The sequence below is a fragment of the Chenopodium album genome, chromosome 2 (genome assembly GCF_948465745.1).
Source record: "Chenopodium album chromosome 2, dcCheAlbu1.1, whole genome shotgun sequence".
Taxonomy (NCBI): Eukaryota; Viridiplantae; Streptophyta; class Magnoliopsida; order Caryophyllales; family Amaranthaceae; genus Chenopodium; species Chenopodium album.
The window spans coordinates 25,898,748-25,908,389 of record NC_137835.1 but is presented as its reverse complement, the minus strand read 5'-3'; positions in this window follow the sequence as shown (position 1 = coordinate 25,908,389).

The window sequence follows — 9,642 nt, the reverse complement described above, 5'->3', positions numbered from 1 at the left end:
TCCACGCGTCTCTGAACAAAAGAGCTTGATTAATATGCCCACGCGTCTCTGGAGCAATAGAGCTTAAAAGAAATATCCACGCATCTCTGAACAATAGAGCTTTGATAATATGCCCATGCGTCTCTAGAGCAAAGAGCTTTGATGATATGTCCACGCGTCTCTGAACAAAAGAGCTTGAATGATATGCCCACGCGTCTCTGGAGCAAAGAGCTTTGATGATATGTCCACGCGTGAGCTTTGAAAATAGGATGCCCACGCGTCTCTGAACAAAAGAGCTTAAAAGAAATTTCCACGCGTCTCTGAACAAAAGAGCTTGAAAGAAATGTTCACGCGTCTCTGAACAAAAGAGCTTGAAAGGATTGTCCACGCGTCTCCGAACAAAAGAGCTTGAAAGGATTGTCCACGCGTCCGAACAAAAGAGCTTTGATGATATGCCCACGCGTCTCTGAACAAAAGAGCTTTGATGATTGAATAATTGTTGCGATAATATTCCGAAGAAAAATTTCTGAAGACCAACGCTTGCCAATCTCTAAAGCTCGCTTGAAATTTGCTTCCGCAAAAACCAGTATGTCGGTGTCTCCGTGATGAGCCAATTCTTAGGCGCTTTAAGCTAAGTGAGACGATCTTTCATCAGGTCGATCACTTATTGTGATTGTAATCAAACTGACTACTTAATCATGTCAAATTGCTTATAGGGGCTAACTGGCGTACCAAGGAACCCAAAATTGTTGTATGAGGTCGAAATCACCTTTCTGAGAGGCTTCGAGCTCTGTCGCTGCTAAAATATCTCTGGCGCCAAGAATTGGCTCCGCCGCCAAACGCTGAGATCTAGCGCCAAGCACTGAAATCTATTTCCATACGCTAGATGTTGTCGTCTGGCGCTGGAGTAGGGTCTTCCCTATTCTGCTGCACCTGCATTATTTTTTACTATAAAACTTTGCCAATTTCTTTAATTATCTTAGGGTTGACCTAAGGTTTAACGTTGCTTGACTCATCGACTTGACACGACTCATGGTATAAACTTGAATCTCTGTGATTGACTCGAGGTTGACTCGACTCGAAGTGTTTGACACATGGGACTCATGACCCGTGTGTGCATAGTGTTGATTATGCGACTCGAAAATGCTAAAAAGAAAAAAATTTCCGTCATTTTTGTGGTGGGTACCGACTTTCTCCCGAAAAAGAAAGATGTGAAAAAAGAATCAAAGTTTTGAAGGTGCATGTTGAATGAGCTTAGTCAAATATTGTTTCTCACAGTACAAGGATTGTAACATCTTAGACTATCCTTGTTGACTCGATAATGAAAGTATTTAGGTAACTTAGGCACGGAGGCTAAGTGTAAGGAATAAATTTCAAGCCTTAACCCCTAGCTTGAACCCCACTGTGATCATACACTAAAGTACGGTGGCGTCCAAAAGGGAAGAAGATAGACCAAAAGAGTAGCCAACATGTTTTAGGAACTTGTAAACCGTTCATGAGGTGAAGGTTACACCCCTTAACGATCCAAGATATCGTCAACTCCATAAGGTCTAGAACCAAATAAGGGTTCGGGGATGAAGGTACAAATCCAACCTAAAAGAGATTGAACCTTCCTTAATAATAGGCCTCTACTTTATTCTGATCGTATTCATGTGCGCTTTCTGACTAACATGCAATCAATAGGTTTAACCCTAAACTGTTTATCTATGTTGGTTGAATTTAATGCACAAATAAATCTATTATTGGCGATCACTTGAATTATAATCACAGTTAACCCTAAACAAGATTATTAATTATCTTATTAAGCGTGATTACAAGTACCAAATTCTCTTTAAACATGCATAAAGGTGTGATCAAGCAATAACAATAAATATCAAGCAACATAATAATAATAATAACGATAATAATAAATTATAATAATGATAATATCATCATAAATAAAATAATCATCATCAAAATAATAATAATAATAATATTCATAATCATCATAAATTATAACAAATATAATCATAATCATGTTCATGTTAATATTAAAGCATAATAATAATAGCAAGATCCTAGGCATGATACTAACAAGATTAATAACAAACCCTAGCATGTCACTAAGCAATAAAAATCAAATCTTTAACCCTAACATGATACTAACAATCATAAATATTAGGAAGAACATAGCAAGCATCGCAGGTTTCATATTTAATATTAAAATTACCCTAGACATGATACTAGGAATATCATAATAACAATTAAAACATGATTTCTACATCATAACATCAATAAATCAATTAAAGTACTTACTTTGATGCATCGTACCTCTTTCTAATAACAAAATACACACGTTAGTAACTTCAAGGAAAATAATAAACAAACAATTAAATTAAATAATTGAAATAGAGATTTGGGACCAAACCCTCAGAAATTAAACCTTTCACGTCTAGGGCGAAGGCAACTTCGAATATGGCTAGGTGTTTCTAGATCTTGCGAATGCGGAATTTTGTATGTGAAAACAAAGTTTGAATTAAGGAAAGAAAGAGAGAGAATAATCAAGAAAATCTTGATGAGAGTTCGTGAGAATTGGTGAATGAAAACAGAGTTTTTAATACGTTATTTATAGAGAAAATCAGCCAAAAAGATAAAATATCAAAACAGAGCACTTGGCGCACGCAAAACGAGGTTGGCGCACCTAAAACAGAGCTGGCGCCAGCACCAGCTTATTGGCGCCAAGCGCCAATGGCTGGCGCCAGGCGCTGATTTCAGAAATTCACGCGTTTTTGTTTTTATCATATCTTTTGATCCAAAAGTCCAAATAAGGCATATAATATGTCTTTGGAAATCTCTTAAAGTATAAATTCCAACCCAATTAGAATAAGATAAAAATATTTTGTAGATAAAAAGATATGGTCAAAATAGTGGAAGGGTGTAAGTTTTGGATAAAGTTTCATGTCTTATTCATATCTTTTTCGTTATAACTCGGATTTAATATTATAATATATCATTGGAAAGATAATTTCAAGATCTATCCAACCATATAAAATTTGGATAAATATTATGAGGCACGAAAATAAAATCTGAATATATTCCACTTCGTACAAAACAAGGATTCTTAAAAGGAGTAGTTTTATTCAATTTCAAACTCTTTAAAACATAATTATCAATCCTAACTCCATTCAGATTTAAAAGAACCTTCTAGAGTATTCTAAAAGACTATAATAAATCCTAATAGATTTAGGAATGATAATTAATAATAGGCCCTCCTCTAGATCATTGGGCCGCATATAAAAACCAAATCGGGCCCAGTTTAGTATTTTGGCCATAACTTCCTCGATATTCATCAGAATTGGGCTTATAATATATCGTTGGAAAGGTCTTTTCAAACCCCATCAAACTACACTATTATTAGACCCATATCATCGACCAACCAAACTGGATTGGTTGTTTTCTTAAAATAAGTTTTCAAAATCAGAGAGAAGAGAAAAGAATTAAAAACTATCCGCAACACTAGACTTTCCACACTTTCGCTTCATTCGATTATGATTCGACGTGAAAGGTACTTATCAGTGGGTTTGGTTTTGGGGAGACACAAATGGGTGTCTACACTAAGCACTTCATACTTCAATGCAATGATGATTATGATTGATGAGTGATTTTGACATGACAAGGCATGCTTCATCGTTATGTTAAGATTTCATGACAAAGGGTTCCTAAGGGAATTATATTTGGTCATGTATCTGTGCGGTGTGTGAAAGTGATACTAAAGTTAGGCCACAAGAGCTAAGTGTGTAGAAAGATATTATTTCAAGAAGAGTCAAATGATGGCGACTCTTTAGGCTAGGTAAGCTAATGATGTAAGGATCAAGCCTCCAAGTCTAGCTCTAAGTGAATAGGGATGAACACAGGGAATCCCTTGATATGATCATGGTATAATTGTGTGAATGAATGCATTTTTATTACGGCCGCACCTCAATGTGATGTTGCCTACGTATCCGTTAGGAATCAGGCCGAACGTTGCTCTAGCAGAACCTCGCACAAGTATGTGTATACCTCAAAAAGGTCTTTTTAAAGGGGTTATAACGTGGTTAGGATAAAGGTTATAGAAGAAGAAGGGGATAAAGGCTCAAGACCCTAGATAAGCCCCCAAGGTGTGCAACTTTGCTTTAGAATATTTGTTTTTATACTTGAGTTTCTACTTTTTTTTTTAGCTCTTTTTTTTTTGCTTTAGCATTTATCTTATTTTTATAAGTCTGGGCAATCCCGATCATGCGGTCTATCACTCACTTGGCATTCATGTTTCTCATGCACGGTACCGAGCACTCGATAAGAGACGCAATCTGAGACGTGTTCTTATAAAAGATATTTTCATATCAAAGACATTGGAACACTTACCCTTTTGTACACTTTTATTTATTTTTTTCTTTTTGCTTATTTTTGCTATTATTTTTTATTTTGATCTTTTTAAATCACTCAAGCTTTTTGGATTGCATAAGTTACACACCATCCCATCCCAAGGTTAGGTAGATGTGGGTTGAAAAAAGAAAGGTCTATCGTTAGACGAGGCTCAAAGTGGTTTATCAAGAAGAGATTGTATATTTGAAGGGTGAAAGGTGATATGATGTGGCTACAAGGGGTGCCTCAAATCATTGGTATACCTTGTGCTTAGTTTGACAATGATTTTTTATTTTTTTATTTTTTATATTTTTTTTATAATGCAATATAATGAAACGATCATATGTAAGAAATAAATGCTCATTTTATTAAAGGAAAAGAAAGAATCTACAAAATTAATCTAAGGGAAAAGAAAGGTGCCTATGCTAGACTTATTGGGGAAAGGGTAAATAGAGAAAAAGAAAAAAGATGTCATGAAATCTCGTCGTTGAAGCTCGCCTCTTGTCTTGTGTTGTTTGCTTTATCAACACTCGCTCTTCTTGTTAACTAGAGGTATGGGAAGCTTGTTATTATCAATCAAATGTTGGATATCCTCCTTTAGCTTCCAACAGATCTCAGTAGCATGACCCTTACCTTGATGGTACTTGCAGCGCACATTTGGATTCCGACTAGGCAATCTCTTCTCAAGCGGGGGATCTTGAAGAGGTCCAATAGGAGTGATGAGTCCCTTGGCAAGGAGTCGATCGAAAGCATCATCGTAGCTAATTCCAATAGGGGTAAAATCCCTTTTTTTTTGCTTTCTAAATCCTAAGATCTCATTAAGGTCGAAAGTACCAACACTGTTGCTAGAGTAGGTGTTTTCGGAAGGAGAAGTGTAGGCGTCGTTTGAAGTGCGCCTACGTTAAAATCATGTGGTGAATATGCTTGGCACTCATAGGAAGTGGGAATTGACATTACGATTAGGGACAAATAAAGTAGGGAGCCGCCAACAAGTTTTTAAGGAACTTGTAAACCGTTCACGGATCATAAAAAGGCAACCACGATAAGGGACAACGAAGGCAACAACGATTGACCCGTGAAGGTTACACCCCATTCATAATCCATGAGGTTAATAACTCCATATGGTTCGGAACCACGAAAGGAGGATCGGGGATGATGGTACGAAGTGAGTCATGGAGTCACATTCGCCCGTATTGGCCTCTACTCGATTCTTATATTGAAAAACATTCCTGTGATCTCAAAGGCATACAAACAATAATTCAATTCGCTCCAAACTATTATTTAACTAAATTGGTTTAATATTAATGCACACATAATTTTAAAAATTTGGTGATCACTTCAATTAATAATAAGATTAAAAAGGATCCTAAACCGGTTGTCCAAATTATCTTATTAGGCGTGATTTTCAATTACATATTCCCTTTAAACATGCAATATGGTGATCAAAATAAATATAATAGAATAAACATTAATATTGGAAGCAATTTAATCACAATTCCAACAACATAAAATCGTTAGAAAAATAAAATAATAAACGAGTTAGTAACTTCAAGGAAATAAATAAAACAATAATTAAATTAAATTAAATGAAATAAGGTTGATTTTGGGGCCAAACCCTTAAACAGTTCTACCTTTCACGCCTTGGCTTAAGGACAGAACCTCGAGTAAAATATGGACTCCTTTGAGTGCTTGAAGAAGGAATTTTGAAGTAAAAAGGGTAGGCTAGTGTTTAGGTTAATAGCATAGAAGAGAGAAAATAAGAATAATAAAATTCTGATTTCCCCGTACATCAGAAATGAGGGGGTATTTGTAGGGAAAATGTGCTGAGGGAGCACATGGAACCCTAAAATAATAAAAACCCTAAAAAAGTATCCCGTGACACGGTCATACTGTACCGTGACACGGTCAGACTGTACCGTCAGACGGTACACTTTCCCGTGACACGGGAAATTTTCAGAAAACGGAATGAAAAACGCGTTAAGGGTTTACGCGGAAAGGACATGGAACGTCCCGTGTCACGGCAGACCTCCCGTGTCACGGGAAGTCCAACCGTCAGACGGGAAGGGTTCCCGTGACACGGTCAGACTGTACCGTGACACGGTCACTTCCAGTCCATTTTTCCGTTTAAATTCATTTTTAACCCTAATTTCTTTCGGCTTTTTAAGTTCCGATTGGTAATTTCGGGCTTTTTTCTGACTTTTATTATTTGGGCTAAAATAAGAAAATAATAAAATAAAAATAAATAAAATGTTTGGGCCAAAAATAAATAATAAAACAATAAAATAAAAAAGGTTTGGGCTTAAAATTAATTAATAAGCTTGGGCTAAAATTAAAACTATGCTTTTACCAAACATCAAGACTAATCCATGGACCTTTAAAAAATATGAATTTAGTAAAATACGATTTTTTAAGCACTCTCGGGATTAAATATTAAACCCGACCAATAGTGGCGGTGAAAGGTTATTTATCATCGGGTTTGGTTTTGGGGAGACATTTTTAGGTGTCTACAGAAGCCCCCACTTTGACTGAGTTTGTAGAAACGTCAGTTTCGAAAAACGATAGTCGAAGTAGCCAATAGGGACGGAGAATGATTTAAGACGTTCTGCGATCCTAAAATCATTCTGTATACACCGATACCTGCAGAAAAATGTTAGTTCTACAAATAAAAGAGTAAAGGGATAGAATGTTTATCTAACACCAGTGTATTGGTGGCAAATGAGCTTGGTAGCTTCCTATGCTTGAAGGAATCCACTGGATGACTTCTGTTGAAACGCTTTCCATGCCTGAGGAAAGCCGACTGAGGAGTTTGGTAGTTTTCTAAGCCTGAAGAAACCTACCGGATAATACTTTCCATGCTTGTGGAAAGTCGACGTATGAATTTGGTGTCATTCTATGCTTGAAGAAATCCACCGATGATGCCTTCCATGCTTGAGGAAAGCCGATTTGGCGGTTTTCTATACTTGAAGAAAAATCCACCGATAACGCTTTCCAAGCTTGAGGAAAGCCGACTTGGCGGTTTTCTATACTTGAAGAAAAATCCACCGATAACGCTTTCCAAGCCTGAGGAAAGCCGACTGATGAATATGGTGTCATTCTATGCTTGAATAATTCCACCGATAATGCCTTCCATGCTTGAGGAAAGCCGATTTGGCGGTTTTCTATACTTGAAGAAAAATCCACCGGATAATACTTTCCATGCTTGAGGAAAGTCGAAAGATGATGAGATTGCAAGTCTCTGTTTATCGAGAACCTTGCGTCATGAAATGATGGTGGTCCGCTTATCCCCGGACGTGGGCTGTAGATGGTCCGCTTGTCCCCGGACGTGGGCTGTAGATAAGACCTGCAAAAATAAATTTGCCAATGGACTCGTATATACTGTGATTGACTTGACCACTAACTTGACCAAGTTTGACTTGATGTGACATGACATGTGTATGACTTGTGAGTGTGTGTGTGTGTATATGTGTGTGTGCAGACACAAGCAAACGAAGATGCAAAAGCAAAAAAAATTTCCGTCATGAGTGGAGGGTACCGACTTTCTCCCGAAAAAGAAAGATGTGAAAACTGAACTTTTATTTTCGAACTTCCTTCGATGAAAACTTGGAAAAAGTTTTTGAACTTCCCCAAAATAAAATAATGAAAAAGGAAAGAAGTTTTGAACTTCCTCCTTGAGCAAGACGAAATGAATCGTATGGATTGAATTGCTTGTCCTGAAAATAATGTATGCATGATGCATGTTCTTAGGCCAGGAGGCTAAGGACAATTACATCATGTGACACGATAGATGAATGAACTTAAGTCATGGAGCTAAGCATCAATTATGGTGTAAAGAAGCGATTTTGAACCTCACTTAGGTCTGGAAGCTAAGCACGTATAGTGATTATTGCATAATGAACGTTACTTAGGTCAAGGAGCTAAGCACGATATGCTTTGTATGATTAAACATCAGTGATATATAAATGTTTCTCAGCACATTATGCGATGCATGAAACAATGAATATTGCTCAGGTCAGGAAGCTAAGCAAGTATACAATGTTTCTTCTACTGAATGTTGTCTTTAAATATGATGAAACATGCACAGTGTTGAAACAAGATTTCATGATAAAGGGCTCTTAAAGGGAAGGATGATGGATATGGATGTGTGAGTGAAGTGTGTGAATGTGATACTAAGGCTGGCTGCAAGGGTTATACCGATGGAAAGAGATGTGAGAAGAGTTAAAGATGATGACTCTTCAGGCTAGGTAAGCTAATGTGATTTGGGTTCAAGCCCCAAAGTCTAGCTCTAAATGGGTAGGGATAAGCATTGGATATTCTTTGACTCGATCATGCATGGATATGAATATGAATGTGGCCGCACCTCGATGTGAGGTTGCCTACGTATCCGTTAGGAATCAGGCCGAACGTAGCTCTAACCGAACTTTGCACAAGTGTATGTACACCTCAAAGAGGTCTTTCAAGGGTTGTAATGTGGTTAAGTTGATGGTTTAAGGAAGAAAGGGGTAAAAGGCTCAAGACCCGAGAGAATCCCCAAGATATGCAATTGTGTATTTGAAAATTTTGAATTTTGCAAGTTTATTTTCAACATATTTTTTTTTGCTTTGAACTTTTTCTCATTCTTTTGAATCAATGTAGGCAATCTCAGATCATGCGGTCCATCACTCACTTTGCATTCATGTTTCTCAGGCACGGTACCGAGCACTCGATGAGAGACGCAATTTGAGACGTGTTCATATCAAAGACATTGGAACACTTGCCTTTAGACATTGTTTTATTTTTGCTTTGCTACTTTTTTTTTACTTGCTTTTGAATGTTATACAATTACACATCTTCAAATCCCAGGGTTGAGTGAATGTGGGTTGAAGAAATGAAGGCTAAACGTTAGACGAGGCTCAAAGTTGTTGATGAAGAACTGGATATGTGATTGAGTGGTTAATGGGGAATGACAGGGTTGCAAAGGTGCCTCAAATCATTGGTGTACCTTGTGTTTAGTTCGACAAGTTTTTTTTTTTATTTTTTTTTGCTAATCACATGATCGAATGTAAGAAAGAGATGCTCATTTATAAAGAAGGTAAGAAATGTGACACATAGACACATGGATAACGGGAACCTATGCTAGACTTATTGGGGGAGAGGGTTGAAACAAAAGAAAAAAAAAGCATGAAATCTTGCACGAAAGATCTGTGTGCCTTGTATTCATTACTTCTTGCCGCCTGGAGGGACAGGAAGTTTATTTGCATCCATCAAGTCTTGAATGACGTCCTTCAAATTCCAACATTGCTCCGT